The 20,808-nt window shown below is 42.0% G+C and overlaps 1 pseudogene; it reads left to right on the forward strand.

Moving 5' to 3' along the window:
* LOC127414331 (attractin-like protein 1) overlaps positions 1-20,808 on the forward strand; it is a 491,512-nt pseudogene that overhangs the window by 135,894 nt on the left and 334,810 nt on the right.

Here is a 20,808-nt window from a genome sequence, read left to right on the forward strand (position 1 = left end):
AATACACTGTGACCCCTCCCCCTGAAACAGGTCAAAAGACTCCAGTGCTGCCTTCAAACAGCACAGCTTTGAATATGACCACCAGGTAGGTCATACATTTTCCTCATAGAACTCATAGTCTTGCTCTCCTGCCCTTATTTTCTCTTTTGAGTTTCACAATGACTGAGCTGGCATTCCTTCAGAATGCCTTTCCTGCCCTGTTTTTAAATGACACGCTCCACCTTTTTTAGAATCTGCCCTCGCCATTAACCCAGAGACACTTTTTGACCCGTGCACTGTCAGAGGACCCATTAGATGAGGTCTGGTCGTGATGCTCATTGATGGTCTCCTCTTCTGTCCCTCTCGCCTGGATACATTTTCCACACCCACACACACAAACTTCTAAAGAGTGAGGGAGGTCATTATTACTGAGGGGCACAGGCAATTTGTTTATTAAAAGTGAAATAGAGCCATCCAAAGTCCTAAACCCCTACTGGCATCAAGAATGTAAATCATATGGTCCTTTTCTGTGTGCCTCAAATGTCCAGTGCTTTGAATGTCAGGCACATTGTTTAAATAGACATCCATCTAATGTCTAAATGTAATAGAACAAAACTCAATTTATTTTGAAATTAAAAGGTCAACCAACAACACAGTGGCTGCTGTTTGGGGAGTACATTCCAGTGCTTGTAACACAACTGATACAGCAAGAATTTGAATTAGCAGAAAATACAAAAAATCACACAATGAGAAAATAAGAGACATTGTTCTTTATAGACGTGTCAAATTCTAAGATGTTCTAATGCTGCGCTCTTTGCAGGGTTCTCACGGGCCCTCAGATCTGTAGATCCATACATTGCAAATAAATGATGACCAAAACTTTTAAGCTCCAAAAATCACAAAGCCAGCATAAATGGAATCCAAAAGACTCAGTAGTTTAATTAATGTCTTCAGAAGCGATATGATAGGTGTGGGTGAGAAACAAATCAGTATTTAAGTCCTTTTTTTTTACAATAAATCTCCACCTTTGACCATCACTGACCAGTAGATCAGTGATGGTCAAATTTTTTTGGTGATTCGCACCAAAAAAAAAAAAAAAAAAAAATAAGGAGAATGTGGAAAAGAAAGTGAAAGTGGAGATTTATAGTAAAAAGGACTTAAATATTGATCTGTTTCTTACCAATCATTTCACTTCTGAATATATGGATTTAACCACTGGAGTCACATGGATTACGTTTATGCTGCCTTTATATGCTTTTTGGAGCTTCAGAGTTCTGCTCACCATTCACTTACATTGTGTGGACCTACTTAGCTGATATATTCTTCAAAACATCTTTGTTTGTGTTCTGCAGAAAAAAGAAAATCATACACACCTATGGCCTGAGGGTAAGTAAATGATGAGAAAATTACATTTTTGGGTGAACATTTCCTTTAAATATTTTAAATGGTTTCAAAAAAGTTGTAATTATAATTTGAAGAGGTATTAAATTTGGGGATGGAAAGACAGGTATTGTCTTGTGATGTAGCCAAGTATGATTACTAAACTGCAAAAGGCTCCTATTCAAAGAAATAGTTCACCAAAAATGAAATTGCTCTCACCATTTACTCACCCTCATGCCATCCCAGATGTCTATGACTTTCTTTCTTCTGTAGAACACAAATGAAGATTTTTAGAAGAATATCTCAGCTCTGTAGGTCCATATAATGCAAGTGGATGGTGATCAGCACTTTAAATCTCTGAAAAGCACAGACAGTAAAAGTAATCCATTTGACTCAGTGGTTAAATGAATGTCTTCTAAAGCAACATGATCCCTTTTCTGTGAGAAACAGATACATTTTTTAGTCCTTTTTACTGTAATTGTTTACTTCCAGTCGCTCTCCAATGCGCATCCGTGAGAGGAATCAGTTCACGCTGCCTCTTGTGTGACGTAAGGGCGTTGGCATGTTCACACGAGAACTGACGCGATACAACCGGAAGAGGAGCTCAGTTTATTTTCGACAGAACGTTATTCATAAGCTTCATTGGTTTTGATTTCATTTGAACATGCCAACGCACTTAAGTCACGCAACAGGTGTATGTACTCTGTCCTCTCATGAACCCGCTTGACCAATCTCGATATGGATTCTTAAATACCAAGATCGATCTTTTACTCTATGCGGCAACCCTCAACAAAGTAAATAAATAACTTGCATATATGACCGAATTTTGTGCTATGTGAATAAAAATGTCTGTGATTAGCAACTGGCTAACAAACTTTCAGATTTAACTCACCAATGATTGAGTATTAGAATGAAGAAAAAGTTCAGCAGCAAGATCCTTTCACTGCTTGTTGGGAGTAAAAGTTTGATTTGACTCATTCCCTGTGTCCAAAGATGAGATCCACACAATCCTTATGTTAATCAATAATGACTCTTTTAATACCCTTTCTGTTCTTTACAGTCAGTTGTTGATTAAAAACAATAAAAAAAAGAAGCATTTAATTCTAAGCACACACAACACATCGCTAAAGAAACGCATCCTATTTCAATATATGCATTCAATGGCTGTTGCCAGTAGTCTTAAAGAGACCGTACCGATTTAGAACTTGCTTTACATATTAATGCAAATACTTGTAAATAGTTCGAATTATGCATTTAAACAATAAATATGTAAAAAAAAAAAAAAAAAATGTATGCAATATAATATATGCAATTTCAAGACATTTATTGATGGAATACACTGAATTTGAAAAATTTTCAAAAGCTGAAATGTGACCAATATGATGAAAAACTAATAAAAATATAAACTGTAAAATTTATATTTTAGAATTGTACCTAGAAGGGTAACCTAGAAGGTTAGATAGTCCCTTTATAATTAGCTGAGAGATAATTTATTTCATATGTAAGCAAAATGGACATTGTAACCGAAATATACCCATATGAATCAATATCGAATCTAATCGGAATCAAATCTAGAGCCTGTGAATTGGAATCAAATCGAATATGGAAATCTGTGTCAATACCCAGCCCTACACTTGATAAAGAGGTGTTTGAACTTATGTCTGCCTTTACATAACAGCCTGATGCCAGAGCTTTTGTATTTAGATATAGTACAGTCTTTTCTCAGAGGTAGCTTTTATAGTCACTGATGACTCAAAATTACTAATTCATCTGAATCTTCTCTCTCCAGCTCAGAACTGTGCAGGTCATCATACATGTGCTCAGTGCCTGGAGCAGCCTGACTGTGGTCAGGGCCAGTGTTTAGAAGGATCATCCCGTGGACCAATGAGGAGCTTGAGCAGACACAGCCGAGAGAGGGTATTGGAGACCAATTTCTGTTCAAGAGAAAGAGGCTATGATTGGGCGTACATAAACTGTCCAAGTACGCATCAAAACTCATTAACACATTTTTGGCATGCACCTGTTATAGTTGCACTAGCCGTGTAAATTATGGCATGTGAGAACAGCAGTTTAATCACGTTTGCACACTGTTTCAGCATGTCAGTGTAACGGGCACAGTACATGTGTTAACGGCAGCGTGTGTGAGCAGTGCAAGAATCTCACAACTGGGCCGCAATGCCAGACCTGTCTTCCTGGTTACTATGGAGACCCTACTAATGGAGGGAAATGCCAAGGTGAGATTCTTTGTATATCAGAATATGCTTTGTTTGTTACAAACTGTATATATGTGTATGAGTAGGAATGTTTGTTTTTATGCTTGATTGTGTAAGCAGAGCATAACTCTTAAAGTGATATTCGCCCATAAATGACAAGTTTCTCTGCCAAAACTGCCGTTTTTTCACCCTCATGTTGTATGACTTATTTAATTACTTTTATGATACTCAAAATAAAATGTTTAACAGAATGTCCAGGCTGCTCTTTTTCATACAGCAAAATTTACGCTTTCCCGAGACACTCGAGAACTTACGCAAGTGCGTACACAAATCTACAGCATAACTAAAGCAGCAGACTTGCAATTATCCGTCACACTGGAAGTGTTATTACTACATAACATCCACGCATCTATAAAGAAAATAAATTAATTTCTATACAACTACGTTGAGTATTTCCTCACTTAGCTGTAAATCATCACAAACACTGATTGTAATCCATAGTGATTTGTCACCTAGTGTTTTTCTCCTACACTAAGGCCATGTCCACACTATACATTTAGTGTAGTTTAAAAATAGTTTGAAAGCACATCTATTTCTCTACGTTTTGGCCTTCTGTCCACACTGAGACAGGGCTTTTGTCCAGTGACATCTTTGCACTGTAGTGTGGACTGGAAACGTAGACATTGAAAAACTGTGGATGTGATCCATCCAACCCAAAACAATCAAGATGGCGGCCTATGTTGTACCAGCATTGTTGTGCCTGATATCCACTTTGATAGCATTGTTAAATGTCACAATGTACAAGATTAACATTGAATTTCTTCAAAGGTGAGAGTAAGTTTTCCCGGAATTGGTGCCTTGTGGCAGAACACAAGGACAATTTCTTTTCAGACTGTACATGGAACAGTGATTTTTACCCCGCATGTGCAGTAAGGGGATTTAAGCGTTTTCATACGTTTCAGTGTGGATGAGCATCTTTTTGAAAAAGTGTGAAAATAGCAGTGTGGATGGAGAGCGTTTTGAAAATGAAAACGCTGTTTTCAAATTTATCTGGATTAATGTGGACGTAGCCTAAAATGGCAAATTACATCAGAAAGCAGAAGCACAACAGTCTGTTTTTATTGAACTTAATTTCTTTACTCACTGAAAGCTGCATATGGACATACGCGTTCTACTGCAAGCCTCGAGGGGATAAATACGCAATAACACACTTTCACAAGGTAAAGTTACTCCATGAATCACTCCCTAAATCACTCTATTACAACTATGTATGTTCACGCTGTTCTCCTGTTGTTATTTCGGTGAGCTCCACTTGAAAGGGAATCAGAGAGAGAGAGAGTTGTGGTGAGTCGGTATGTCTGTTACCTCTTCACTATTCTTAATTGGGAAACGTATCATACCTCCAGCTGAAGAGAGCAATATCTCAGCAAAACAGACTGCATGTGTGAGACCCTCGGCCAAAATCGAGATACGGTGTGCCATGCTGTTTCAGCTCCTGGTGTGAATACTCTAATCTGTTAACATGGGTGCTGAAAAAAATATGTGCTACTTATGCACTGCTTACGTTTGTAGTATGAAACAAGCCTTAGATTGTATACTGATGTCTGTGTAGTGCACTTGGCAACATAGTATAAGAAGCAGAAGAAACTGCACACAGACTTCATTGGTTCTCGCATATAGTGACGTACAAGGTTTGAATGTGCAGAAGAGTGAATAAAATGTGAGAGCAATGACTGAGTATTCTGCTAAATAACTCCCTTTGTGCTTTGTGATAGGAACAAAAAACATACAGGTTTGGAAAGAACTATTCCTTTAAGGTCAACAAGTGTCTAGACACTGAAATCAATCAAACTGAAATTGATTAAAAGTGCAGTAGTTAATTCTCTAAACAGACTTTGATAGTCTGTTTGCATGATTGTCAACATCCAGATGTACCACAGGATATCCCAATGTCCCCCATCTAATTTTGCTGTAATGGTTAGTGTCGACATATTTCATTATAAGTGCAGTATTCACCCTGACGCAAATTGTATTGATTTGTGGGTTGCTTGTGTTAGTTCATCACTGTGGCTTTTCTCCCAGTTTCCAATCACTGAGTCTATATACAAGCTTCATCGCTTTTAGAGATGAGACTGCAGCGAGAGGGAGAGAGAGAGGCGAAGAGGCCCAAGGAATGAGGCGTAATAACATAATTCTCTGTCGGACAGATGCGCATTTTCTCCACATTCCATGTGACATTAAATCACTCTTAATCATTTTCTTATTTCCTGGAGTTGACTGCCACCCCACCTTCTCGCCTATACGAGCAATCCAGTGCTCACAGCCCAGATATGACAGATGTGAAGTGCTCCACATCTCTCAAGGATACACACTTTCTTTCTCTCTCTCCCTCCCTCCTCTTTGTTGAATAGCTCAGTGATTAGGAGTGCTTTATTGACTATGTGCTGTGTAAATGTGCATGTGTGTTTAATGCTGCGATTGTGGTAGCTGCTAATCCTGCAGTGTCATTTTTCAGTGTTAGTGAGTGGAGGAGATTTAACTCACCCTGTACACTAATAGGTTTTAGCCACTAATCTGTGTTAGATTAGACAGCAAGAGATGATGAGTGGCCCTGTGTGTGGAGAACAGGGAAGGCTGGATAGATATCTCTCACCCGGTGTGTGTGTGTGTGTGTTGTCTGAAGGAGAAAAGAGACAGGCCATCAAAGAAAGATCAGGGTAAAATATGACACGTGGCCAGCTGTCCTTGAAGATGGAGAGACAAAAAGAAAACAGTCTTTGGAAGATGGAGGACAGATGTCCTGTGGTAATGCCTGCTTAGATGGAAGAAAACAGAGGGCAGATAGAGCCCTGAGTTTATATATGTGTGTGTGTGTGTGTGTGTGTGTGTGTGTGTGTGTGTGTGTACATGTTTATACTACACTGTGGGGACCAAATGTCCCCACAAGGATAGTAAAACCTGAGATCACCTACCTTGTGGGGCCCAGCCAGTGGTCCCCATAAGGGAAGTGGCTCAGTAAACATACTAAACTATGTTTTTTTGAAAATGTCAAAATGCAAAAAGGTTTCTGTGAGGGTTAGGTTTAGGGGTAGGGTTAGGGTTAGGGGATAGAAATTATTGTTAGATCTGTATAAAATCCATAAAATGCATGGAAGTCTATGGAGAGTCCCCACAATGATATAAAAAAGGTTTGTGTGTGTGTGTGTGTGTGTGTTTACGTGTTTGAATCATGTAATGTGTAATTGTACTGTGTTTGTGTAGGGGTAGCTGGTTTGACCAAACTCTTTCATCACAGTATGAGTAGTATATATAACAGTAAAGGTGTGTACATCACAATATATTGCTGGGAATTCAACGAATAAATGGTTTATATTTTACTTACCATGTGCTTATGGATATTTTAGGAAAATGCAAAACAGGTTCCAATTATGTAACACTTGAGTAGAAAAAAAGAGATACTCAAAACAGTTAAACCCACAACATGAAACAAACTCAATTCTGATTGGACTAAATTGGAAGCCATTGTAGAATAGTCAACATACCCACTGTATGAATGCACATCATTTGAATTCTGTCTTAATGCATTGAATAATATTATGTTAAGAATTCTAAACCCACCCCAACCATATTGAAGCTGTTAGATTTATCTGCCTATCAGGCACAAAACATTGTAGTTACAAAACCTGTGTGCTGGATACATATGGGTGGGAGATGTTCTTTCCATATCAGATTGTCCATATCTCATTATATTGTATAGTGTTTGTAAATGATAATATTTGGTCACCCAAATAGTTTTTATCCATGTACTTGTTTTTAGACATTTACAGGTTTTTTTTTGTGTTTACATGTGTACCTGAAAAGGGTCATATTGACCCTACAGCGGTGCCATTCCTGGCCTCTGACTAGGCACGCATATACACAATGCCCTCATTTTACCTCTTTTTACTTGACTTGCATAAGTCACTCACTGCTTTATGTATAAAACAATTCACTGTTTAGTCACCCATCACAAAAGCCAAAGGTTGGACCTGAAGCTTGAACTTAGCTGTTCTCAAATTTAAAGAGTTCCAAATGAAATTTTAGAGAAGCGTGTTAATGTAGTCTCAATGCAAAGAGGTATAACATCCACCATTATTTCCATAATTAGTTTAAGGAAGAAGCTCCACAATTGCAGACAATGTTAACTCTGTCTCTCACTCATTATATAAACATGAACTTGTGATAATGTCTTCAAAATCCATTTTAATCTCCAATGAGTTTCAGCTTTGTAAACTTTGTTGCCTTGATAACAAGTTAGTATAATTGAGAATACTCCACTGATATACTGTATATATAGAACTGGATTGCTCATGACATAATATCAGTGAAGCCATTGTGCCGCCATATTGCCATGCCTAAACATTCCAATGTCCCTATTGACTTAATAGGAAATCATCTCATTTCAGCGAGTAAACATTAGTCATTCAATCACAGATTTTATATATGAATGTACATTCCTATAACGCAAACGTCCTACACATGTAATTAATTCTTGAAAGCTCGAGCGAGTTATGCATATCTATATCAAACAGTATCCACCCTTAACAAACTTCATCAGCGAACAGATCAGCTGAATGTATACAAATTAATTGAAACTGAGGTAAGTACAAACATTTTCAGACTTTCTGTATTTATTGTGAACAATCAAAGTGTTTGTTCAGATTTACTTGTTTTATGTTTTCATCAAAAAGTGCCTTGTTCTCACAGTCACTTGAATAAGAGCCCTCGCTCTCTCTCCCTCTATCACATGCACAGCCTTCACACAGAGAGGGAGACACGCAAAAGCAAAGCTGGTTAGAATTAAACTGAAACGCTAGGTTTAAATGGCAAACAAACACATATTTATGACATGTATCCATGTATGACTACAGAGAGCACATCACTACAAAAACTATCCCAGACAATTTAAGGCAATTTAGAAATTCGGGTCTGAATTTTTTTAAGTCCTTTTCGGGGTAAGGACGTGTTGTCACCCTAAACAGGCAGATATTACAGCTTTTCCTACTTACATTACAACTTTTGTACAGTTTTGCCGCTTCCTTTGGTGATCGTTGTGCTGCACTGATAGACTGAACACCGGGGCAGGTGAATGCTCTGACATTGCGATCCACGTATATTGTCTCCCTCATAATGAATATTATCCATAACGAGCAAATTAAACATTAAACATGATTGCCAATAGAGGGTTGTAACATCTGAGGTTGTTACCCATCCTACCAACCACCAGAGTGAGCCCTCTCCCGAATACTGATCATCACCCATTTCTTCACTGCTCATTTCCTGTTTACCATATGTATATATAGCCATGCAGTTCCATTGTTCATTTACTTTACCAAGCGGTTTCCATACCACTGTTTATTGATTCATGTTATGACCATTGCCTGTTTTTCTGGATTTACTGCTTTTTGGATAACCCTTAGTTTTGTTTGCCTGGTTGGACTGTCTGTTTGGTTTTATTGGATATATCTGCCTTCTTTTCGACTACGTCTCTCTGCCTGCTGTTTTGGATTGTTTGCTTGTATCTCTTTTAATAAACTTCCTGCACATGGGTCCTAACACTGTCTCCATGGCCAGTTTGTTACAGAATACTTCACCGGCCATGGATCCAGCGGAAATCTCACAGCTCCAGGCTGCATTTGCACACCAGTGTGAGGTTTTAAAGGGTCATCAAGACAAGCTGAACAACCTACGAGCCGCCAACGAATGTTTGACTCACTACATTCACTCACTGCCAGCTCCCCATGCTAAACCGGTAAGCCTTGCTCTTCCTGACAAGTTTGATGGTTCTGCTGAGAAATGCCGGGGTTTTTTACGACAGTGTAAAGTTTATTTCTCTAATCAACCTGAATCATTTAATCAAGACGCCAAGAAATGTACCTTTATGATGGCTCAATTGGACCGCCGCTGTTTGGGACAAAGATCCTCAAATCCAGACCTCGTTTGACTACTCGTTCAACAGATCCACGAAGTCTTCGAGTATCCAGCGGGTGGTCAAGATATCTCTGTTCAGCTGCTTCATTTAAGCCAGGGCCAATGATCTGCAGCAGACTACACAATTCTGTTCAGGATGCTAGCGGCTCAAAGTGGGTGGAACGATGTCGCTCTGAAAACTGTTTTCCATGAGGGGCTTCACCAAGAACTCAAGGCTGAACTGACATGCAAGGGGGTTCTACTCTGTCTGAATTCATTACCATGTCTATCAAGATAGATAACCTTCTTCGTAATGCTCCACGGCTCCAGTTTCACACCACTTCTAAGTCTACAGTCTCAGTACAGGCACAGGCATCCATTGAATCACCCGAACCTATGCAAGTTGTTTACGCCCGTGTTTCTATGGAGGAATGCCAATGTCGACGTAACGAAAAACTTTGCTATTACTGTGGTGAATCAGGTCATCTCAATGCTGCATGCCCAAACAAGAAATCAAGTTCCCCTGAATCAAGGCTGAAAGTGAGTACCACAAACTTTGTATCACCTATCCTTCACAGTTCCCTATCTGACACTCACTCGACGTTGTGTTGATGTAGTGACACTAGGGGTCACTCTTAGGAGCCAGAGACACCTCTGGTCTTTGATAAAAGGCCAATGAAAATTGGCAAGTGGTATTTGCATGCCACTCCACCGGACATATGGGTATAAAAGGAGCTGGTATTCAACCACTCATTCAGATTTTCTCTTCGGACCCAAACAGTTATGCTCATTGAGCTGAATTCCCACGACTGTTCATTCACCTCTGCTGGATCTGACGGCGCATTTCAGCGGCTCCTCCCCCCTCTGCACTGCAGAGAATGCCCCTGGGCACTTCGGCAGAAATAAAAGAGTATATTTCTCAAAAAGAGTATATTTCTCTAAAAGAGCAGCACACACGGAACGTCTTTTTAAAGACGTGTCTTTTTAAAGATACCTTTCTGATTGTGTGTTATTCCTGGTTGCACTCGTTATCTCTCGCCTTCTGACGGTCACGATCACTGTCTTTCGTGTCTGGGCACTGCTCACGCGGAGACAGCGTTCGTGGATGGTCATGTTATCATTGCGAGGACATGTCCATGGCAACGATGCGGTTGTGGCTCGCCTTCGTAATAAAGCAAGTCACCCCAGAGGCTCCCCGCCATGGTCCTTTTACCCATGGGTATGAGGCCAGTACAGCTATCACTGGGAGCGATTTGGGGACCCCAATGGGACCGCCTCCACCGGGTATCCCCCGCGGACCTCCCATTCCCCAGCACGCTCGTCTGCCCCGATCGGGCTTCCGGATGAGTCTGCCGGCTCATCTCATGGTGAGTTCAACCTCTTATTCGGAGCCCACGAAAGTGATGAGCTCTCGAGCACAGCATCGGAGAGCGGGCTTTTCCAGTCAGACGCAGAAGCCTCAGCTGGGCTCCTCCCTTCAGGGATGATTGCCCAGTCACAGGCTGACGCAGAGATGATGACATGCTTTCCGGTGTGCACGGCCGTCATCACGACCACCGTCCACCACTCTATTTGGCAGGTTTGGCGCTCCAGCGGCGGTCTCCTGCCCCTGAGCACCCAGTTGTGGCACAAATCCGCCCCAATGTGACAGTCTCCACAGGTCACGAGGACAGGCCTCTTCCTCCCCCGTCCCAGGCTGTTCCGGGGGTGGTCACAAGGAGCCAGGTAAGTGCTTCGATGTCCTTAGTCTCAGCACGGCCATGACATGGTGTGGCACCTCGAGCTCCGCCCCACCTGCGGTGGTAGACACGATCACTTAGGCTAGGGCCCCCTCTATGAGGCGCCTGTATGCCTTTAAGTGGCATCTGTTTGCTAAGTGGTGTTCTTTCCGATGGGAAGACCCCCAGAGATGCGCAGTCGGATCAGTGCTTTCCTTCCTGCAGGAGAGGTTGGAAGGTAGACTGTCCCCTTCCACCTTGAAGGTGTACGTTGCCGCCATAGCAGCACACCACGACGCAGTTGACGGTAAGTCCTTAGGGAAGCACGACCTGATCATCAGGTTCCTAAGAGGTGCCAGGAGGCTGAATCCCCCCAGACCGCACCTCATTCCCTCACCGGACCTCTCTGTAGTTCTTCAGGGTCTACAGAGAGCCCCCTTTGAGCCTTTGCAGTCAGCCGAGCTTAAGGCACTCTCCTTGAAGACTGCCCCCCTGACTGCGCTCACTTCCATCAAGAGGGTAGGAGACCTGCAAGCATTCTCTGTCAGCAAAACATGCCTGGAGTTTGGTCCGGGCTACTCTCATGTGATCCTGAGACCCTGACCGGGCTATGTGCCCAAGGTTCCCACCACCCCTTTTAGGGACCAGGTGGTGAACCTGCAAGCACTGCCCCAGGAGGAGTCAGACCCAGCCCTGTTGTTGCTGTGTCCAGTGCGTGCTTTACGCATCTATTTGGATCGCATGCAGAGCTTTAGAATCTCTGAGCAGCTCTTTGTCTGCTTTGGTGCACAGCGGAAAGGAAGCGCTGTCTCCAAGCAGATGATCGCCCACTGGCTCATTGATGCCATAACTATGGCATATCATGCAAAGGATATGCCGCCCCCGGTAGGGCTACGAGCCCATTCTACCAGGGGTGTAGCGGCTTTCTGGGCCCTGGCCAGGGGTGCCTCTCTAACAGACATTTGCAGAGCAGCGGGCTGGGCAACACCCAACATCTTTGCAAGGTTCTACAACCTCTGGGTGGAACCAGTTTCATCCCAGGTAGTGGCACGCAGCACAAGCGGATAAGCCCGGGATAGCTGGCTGGGTATATCGCTTGCACATAGCACCTTCCACCTCCTTTAGAGCTGAAGAAGTGCGACATTAATTCCCAGTAGTGTTCACAAGTTTGTTCCCTGGTTGACTTCCTCTGAGCCCTGTGGCAGTCGAGTTTTTGGAGAGACTCGCTGCTGGCCCAGTACATGTGCTAACTAAGAGCCCTGTTCTGGGGTAGGTGCTCCGCATGTGGTGGTTCCCTGTAAGGCTAACCCCATGTGATATATATCTTCGCCTAATTCGTTTCCCTGTTGGCAAACTGCATCTTCCTTGGGCAGAGCCCCTCTGCCCCAGTCTCCATGTTTGTAGTAACTCCTCCCCCATTGGGTAGGATCTACCTTGAAGACTCTCCACATGGTCGGAAAGACCATGTGACGTATTCTTCCACTTAAATATCCCCCCCTCTTTGGGCGAGGTGTGGTCTCCGCGGTGTCTTCCCCTTGGGAGGGACACCTCCCGACTAGACCTGGCAGCCCAGTCGGATAATCCCCCTTCTTTTTTAGGGAGTGGAAAAAGAGAAGGGGAAAAGAGGCTACGACTGGGTTAAGCCTGTCTCTATCTCTTGAGTAGTCCACTTGTCCCCAAAGGGCCGTTCGACACTCATAACTATGTTGGGGGAGGTTATGTGTCAGCCTGGTGTGCTGGCTATGAGGCACACAGTAGTCTGCCCACCACACACTGCCAGTTCACGTAACACAGTTCAGCCAATTATGGCGTTTCTTATAGGGACCCCTAGTGTCACTACATCGACACAACGTCGAGTGAGTGACAGATAGGGAACATCATGGTTACTTGTGTAACCTCCATTCCCTGATGGAGGGAACGAGACGTTGTGTCCCTCCTGCCACAATGCTGAACTACCCGCTGAAATGGCCGGACCTTATATCGGCTCCTCAGCATAAAACCTGAATGAGTGGTTGCATACCAGCTCCTTTTATACCCGTATGTCCGGGGGAGTGGCATGCAAATACCACTTGCCAATTTTCATTGGCCTTTTATCAAAGACCAGAGGTGTCTCGGGCTCCCAAGAGTGACCCCTATTGTCACTACATCGACACAACATCTCGTTCCCTCCATCAGGGAACAGAGGTTACACAAGTAACCATGACGTTTTCTGTTGCTTGTAGAGATCTCCATTGGTGATCATATAAAATATGTTACAGCTTTAGTGGATTCTGGGGCTGCTGTGAATCTCATAAATCAAGAGATCCTACAAGAACTCAATATACCCACCATTCAATGCATTCCAACAATTAATATCACCAGTAGTTGACAACGCTCCCATTGGTACCGGTATAACCCAACAAACTGTTCCCATAACCATCAAGATTGGACTATTTCATGTGGAGAACATCTCACTATATGTCATAAACTCACCCAATCACGCTCTTATCCTGGGTCATCCTTGGCTGGCTATCCACAATCCTTCAATCTCCTGGAACCAGGGTGAGCTCATGAAATGGTCTAGTTTCTGTCATGAACATTGTCTCCATGTTGCTGTCTACATGCCTTGTCTTACCACCAGCATTGAAAGCCCTGAATTCCAAACAGTAACCATGATTCCCGAGGAATATGCAGAATTCAAAGAAGTTTTAGTAAAGTCAAAGTTACTCAACTTTCTCCTCACCGTCCGTGGGACTGTGCCATTGAACTTCTGCCTAATACAGCTCCACCAAGAAGCAAGGCTTACCCATTGTCATGTCCCGAGACCCTGGCTATGGAAACATACATTGAGGAAGCCCTTGCCTCTGGTTACATCCTTCCCTCCACCTCTCCAGCAGCTGCAGGATTTTTCTTCGTGGAGAAAAAGGATGGAGGTCTACATCCATGTATCCACTATCAAGGCCTGAACTCTGTCACCTTGAAATACCATTACCCACTGCCACTCATCCCCTCAGCCCTTGAACAAATCTGTGAGGCTAAGATTTATACTAAGCTCGATCTAAGAAGTGCTTATAACCTCATCAGAATCAGAGAAGGAGATGAGTGGAAAACTGCATTCATCACCACCACGGGGCACTATGAATATCTGGTCATGCCGTATGGACTTGCTAATGCCCCCTCTGTTTTCCAGTCTTTTGTCAGGATTTTCAGAGACCTACTGAATCAGTGTATGGTGGCCTACATTGACGACATCCTCATCTACTCTCAAAATAAAGAACAACATATCCAGCATGTCAGGACAGTCCTATCACATCTCCAGGAACACCAGTTATTCGTCAAGGCAGAGAAATGTGAGTTTCATATCTCCCATATCACATTCCTAGGTTACAATATCAGCCACCAAGGTGTAGAATTGGATGTCTCTAAAATCACAGCAGTTACCGACTGGCCTCGACCTTCCACAATCAAAGAACTACATTGATTTCTGGGCTTTGCCAATTTCTACCGCCACTTCATCAGAAACTACAGTATCATTGCAGCACCACTCACGTCATTGCTCAAGGGAAAACCCAACAAGTTACCATGGAATGATGCCGCATACCAAGCCTTCGTCTCCCTCAAGTCAAGCTTCACGACTGCTCCTATACTGAAACACCCCGACCCCAATCTTAATTTCATCATTGAAGTAGACGCTTCTGATTGTGGGATTGGAGCGGTCCTGTCACAATGTCACGGTACCCTAGGCAAGCTTTACCCTTGTGCTTTTTTTCTCCAGAAAGTTAAATTCTGCTGAATGAAACTATGATGTGGAGAACAAGGAATTACTTTCCATGAAGGCAGCACTTGAAGAGTGGCATCACTGGTTAGAGGGGGCAGTCCACCCGTTCCAAGTTATCACTGATCACAAGAACCTTGAATACATCAAGGCAGCCAAGAGACTGAATCCACGTCAAGTCTGATGGTCCTTGTACTTCACCAAGTTCAATTTTACCGTTACTTACAGTCCTGGCAGCAAGAATAGCAAAGCAGATGCACTTTCATGCAGGCATAATCCACCCCACATCCAACCTCATCCTGGATCAATCCTACCACCATCTGTCATCATTGCACCAATTAGTTGGAATATCATGGAAGAAATACAACAAGCACAACAGCATGAACCGTCACCACCTGACTGCCCCCCAACCAAGCACTTTGTACCACAAGCTCTACATCTGAGAACTATCCAATGGGTCCACACTTCTTTGAGCACAGTGTTGGAAACTCAGAAGTGAAGACCAGGAGACTCGGGTAAAGCTTTAGCAGGATTCTTTATTGTAGAACATCAGGAGCATCAGTCTACAGGTCAGAAGTTGCTGTCTTGCGCTGCAGTCATCAAATCTAAAACATTGAGCTATACATTGTAGTTTTAAATATATTTAGGGGGCTGTCCTTCCATGAGAAGACAAAGCACTCAGTTGATGACTGTAAACAAAGTGTCAAAGGAAGTAAGCAGTTGTAGGAACCCTCCCCAGACTCTGAGTTTCACCAGCCCTTAATCCAATCAGCATAACTATATCACTCAGAATACTTCATTATCATAGAGATAAAAGAAGGTCCACACCTAAGCCATTATATTTACATTTGACTCAGACAATGATTAAATCATGAACGATGGTCATCAATTCAGTGGCTGGGATGGGGGCACCAAGAGCCAACACATACCAAAGGTGATAGCTTCAGTAAGCCATTCTTGTTTGACTCACAAAAAGGTGAACAGGATCTGGCAGAGACCTCCACTTAGCAACTCTGTTTAACAGTGTAATACAGCTGATGCTGTTGCTTCTCTAAACTACCAAGTTTGATACACATATATTATTAAAATGTATTCTTAAACTCTTTCTTAAATGTATATTCCCACAACAGGACACCCTGGCATCCAAAGAAGTATCACACTGGTACGTAATTCTTTCTGGTGGCCATCTATAATTCGTGATGTTACTAACTATGTGAAGTGTGTGCACAATCTAAGACCCCCAGGGAACTACCCACGGGATTACTCCAACCACTGCCAATACCCCAAAGGCCATGGTCCTACCTGTCCATCGATTTCGTCACCGACATGCCAAACTCCAACGGATACACCGCCATACTGGTAATTATCGACCAATTCTCAAAATCATGTAGACTTGTCCATCTCAAAGGTTTACCCATGGCTATGGAAACTGCTAATGCTCTATTTCACCAAGTATTCAGAGTCTATGGATTACCAGAAGACATCATGTCCGATCGAGGTTCACAGTTCACGTCCTGAGTTTGACAGGTGTCCTGTAAGCAACTGTACATCAATGTGAGTCTCACCTCAGGCTATCACCCCCAAGCCAACAGACAGGTGGAACATTTAAAGCAGGAGATTGGTAGATATATTTGGAGCTACAGTAGCCATGAACAGGAAAAATGGAGTGACTTCTTGCCCTGGGCCGAATATGCACAGATTTCCCTCACTCATACCTCTACAGGACTAACCCTCTTCCAATGCATGCTGGGCTACCAACCCCGAATGTTCCCTTGGTCAGGAGAACCTTCTACAGTGCCAGTGGTGGACGATTGGATTAGGCGGAGGGTGTGGGACAGCGCACCTGTTTGGCTACAGCAAGCGGTTCGAGTGCAACGCTTTCAGGCTGACTGGCGGAGGTGACCTCACCCCAACTATAAGCCTGGACAGAGGGTCTGGTTATCCACAAGGGATCTCAAGCTGCAGCTACCCTGCAGGAAGCTCAGTCCAAGGTATGTGGGTCCATTCAGAATTATCCATCAAATAAACCCAGTTATTTACCGATTAGAGCTTCCTGCTAACTACTGCATCTCTCCTTCCTGTCCTTGCTGAAACTGGTCCACCCAGCGTCTGGCCCTGGAATCACGGATCCCGAGCCACAAATTTTCTTATTTGATTTCTGATCACAAAAATGTGTGGAATCTTCAGTATTTCTTATATTATGTCATATTATATTTTACTAAATCACACAGAGGGGTAATCACTAGCACGCAAGCAACAGCGAGAGAGGAGCAGGCAATTTTATTTCTAGAAGTTTTTCACACATGCATTCCAATCTGCATCTTGATGTAATCCTTCCTCATGATCACAGCGTGTTTTCATCAGCTGAATGGGAGGCTAAACACTAAAGTGTGACGAGATTCATACTGCGTGTGCAAGCCATTCACACATCACAAGCCGATCAACTATTTAGCCCTTTTCGGTGAATCGCACCTTCAAAATCCTAAACCTTTATTTCCAAGTTTAATTTATATTTTTAATAGACTCCCCATGATGTATGTTTTTGTTTTCTCTTTTAATTGTTTAATGTAATTTTGAGTGTGACCATGCCTTAAGGAGGATGTACCTGTATGCTGGGTTGGAAATCTCAAGGATTAATAGTGGTGTTTTCCTTATTACATCACCCTTTTGCTGAAAGCAAAAATAAACAAACGAAACACGGAATGTAGGCTTTCATTCGTGCAGATCTACCAAAGCAAAATGGGCATTTACTCGCGTGATTAACCGAAAGTGTAGTGCTGCTGCCTTGTGATGCATATACTGCAGTCTTGTCACATTTTAACTTTTTGTTTAGCCTCCCATTCAGCTCATGACAACACGCTGCATGATCATGAGGAAGGATTACATCAAGATGTAGATTGGAATGCAAGTGCGGAATTTATATAAATAAAATTGTCTACTCCTCTCTCACCCTTGCTGGCATGCCACTGATTACCCCTCTGAGTGCCAGCATACATTGCCAACCCCTGCTCTAATGCATGGTGTCTACTATAGTGGACAGATCTTTTGAAGCATTCTTAAAAATTCTGAGTGTGATGTTACATCCAAACCACTTGTTTTTCCATGTGCTGTTACATCTTGCACATGGTTGAGCATTTTAGCCTTGCAAAGTATACTCTTTTGTCCAGTAAAGTCCTTTACGAACGCATTCAGCAACTTTTTTGTGATACTTTTTAGTACAATCAGTGGTAGATGACATGTATAGTGCATGTGGAAAACTTAAGCATACTGGCTTTTAGCAAAAAGTTTATGGCCAAATTCACACAGCAGCAGAAAACAGTTTTCAGTCCTGTATTTGATTACTTAATACAGTTGCATTCACACACAGTTTGGTTATTTACAAGAGTGACAACCGCATTCTTTAACCGAACTGACGGCCGTAATTTTTCAGGACTCACAACCACATTTTTGGTAAACCCATGCCATGCAATTGGAGCTGTACTGGACAAATAGTTGTCTGTCTTGTCATAATGTGAGAGCCATAATGCGTGTACACGCATTTTAAAACTGTGATCGGCCGATCACCAATATATCTTTTAAAAGCGCAGTTTGCCACACTTTTGGAAGTTATATGCTGAAGTTATATGTTAATGTCCCACACTGTAAAATACAGTATATCTCTTATTTCTGAACTTATCTCTACTGTTTGTGATGCTCTCGTGGTGTTTACTGGTTGCCAAAATGTCACAATTATATTTGATAGTGACAACAGAACAGAATTCATAACTGTTTTCAATTCAAATAAATGTTAGCATTTCACAAATAATGTAAATTGAATTGTAAAGTTACTGTATATACTACAAGCTCCAGAACCACTCCAGTAAGAAATCATTTACATCTATGATTTGTTTACCATTGTTGGCATTTTGTTGTAACGCAAATCAATAATTATAAAACAACTGCGTGGAGATGGGACACCGTTATTAAAGGTTAAGCTGTAATTAGTGGGACTGTGACAAACATACTGTATATGCAGTACATCTGATTTCAATCGTGGTTCTCACAAAACAGGGCTGGGATGGGTTACTGATGAGAGATTGAGAGTGCACCTGTTTGATTAACAACAAGAGCACTCGTGTTGGAGGGAGTGAAACTGAGGACGTGCATAATTGTGCAAATTATCTCTATCACTCCATACACCATCTGTCGCAACTTAGGTTACATAAAGATACTTAGATTCTTGCACGTTTATAAGTTGTTTAATTTGTTTGTACATCCATTTGCATTATCTTTGTCTTAACCGTGTCTCCCTAGCATGAATACAAGACATTTTGTGACTCAACCTGCTGGTAAACCTGGTTGTCGATCCCAAACATTCACTGTGTGAACATGGCCTCTACTACTGTCCTATTTACAGTATATGCCATTTATGTTTTTTTATTTATAACAGCATAAATAAAAAAAATTCAGCATGGTGACGAAAGTTATGAATCATCAGGTAAATCCGGAATATTTACCAATGTCTTCTACTGCAATGGCCATGTATAACTCTCTTAAAAAAAATACTTCATTAAAAGATTGGGGATTAGAGATGCACCGATGTATCTGCCAAATATCGTTATTGTCCGATAAAAGCAATTACATGCACTTTCAGGCCAATTGCTTTATAACAGACGAGACTCTGTTACATAAGTTACTCATACATGGAAGACAAAATTCCCTTTATTTTATAATTCTTGCAGTAGTGTGTTAATAAACAAACATAAAATGGGTGGGGGAAGTGTAGCACTTTGTAAATAATGGGCATACCAATTCTGCAGAGGTTTTGCAGAGTTCTACATGTGCATGCAGATTCCATGTGGGCCTGGTCATAGCACATGTTGAAAGTGTTGCCTGTCAGTGAATTTATTTTAAAATGTGTACAAAATATCCCTTTACATCATTCGAATATTTATGTTTGAACACTGTTTCACATGATCAGATCAGCAGTGGAGTATTTCTACATAGTATAGAACTGTTGGACAGTATCTGTCCTTTAGTTCTGATGTCCCTGTACAGTGGCTTCAGTCTCTGAGATGTATCCAAGCTAGCTGGCAGCATCTGCTGTATTTGGCTAAGGATAGTAACACATCACTGTGAGATGACAAGGGAGGCCATGAGTGGCAAATCACCAGGCTCACCCTCCTTACCATTAATTAAAACCTTTTGCCCCATTGAGGTGAGTCAAGAATCACTTACCTGGAACCAGTTTACTCTGACTGCGACTTCTGCTATTATAGACTGTATGCAGTATACATAGGAGTGCTTGAACGCCATTATTATAGATTTTATATATTAATGATGTGTATTTCACATGTGTCTCTCACATTCTCTCTCCATCAATTTGGATAAGAGGACGGAAAAGAAGTTCTACTTAGCCTGCTAACAATCCAGGAATGAGTACCCTTATTTGGCATTCGGCTCATCTAAATTAGTCAGTGAGCAAGAGAGCGGGTGAGAAGTGGTCAAGGAGAAATTAAAATAGAGAAGTGCTTGCTTTTTTTTCCCTCCATTTTACTTAACAGATGTCTACTTTACTTTTTATAAAGATGATAATGATTCATTATCTTGGTATAAAAATAAAAAAAAAATAGGGGCTGAGGACATTTTAAGAGAGCTGTGGAAATTACTGAGAAAATACGCTGGGACATAATGTAGGAAATTACTTAAAGGAATAGTTCACCCAAAAATGAAAATTCTCTTATCTTTTACTCCCCATCCCAGATGTGTATGACTTTTTCATCTGCTGAACTCAAATGAAGATTTTTAGAAGAATATCTTGGCACTTTTGGTCCAT

The sequence above is a fragment of the Myxocyprinus asiaticus genome, chromosome 23 (assembly GCF_019703515.2).
Source record: "Myxocyprinus asiaticus isolate MX2 ecotype Aquarium Trade chromosome 23, UBuf_Myxa_2, whole genome shotgun sequence".
Classification (NCBI taxonomy): domain Eukaryota; kingdom Metazoa; phylum Chordata; class Actinopteri; order Cypriniformes; family Catostomidae; genus Myxocyprinus; species Myxocyprinus asiaticus.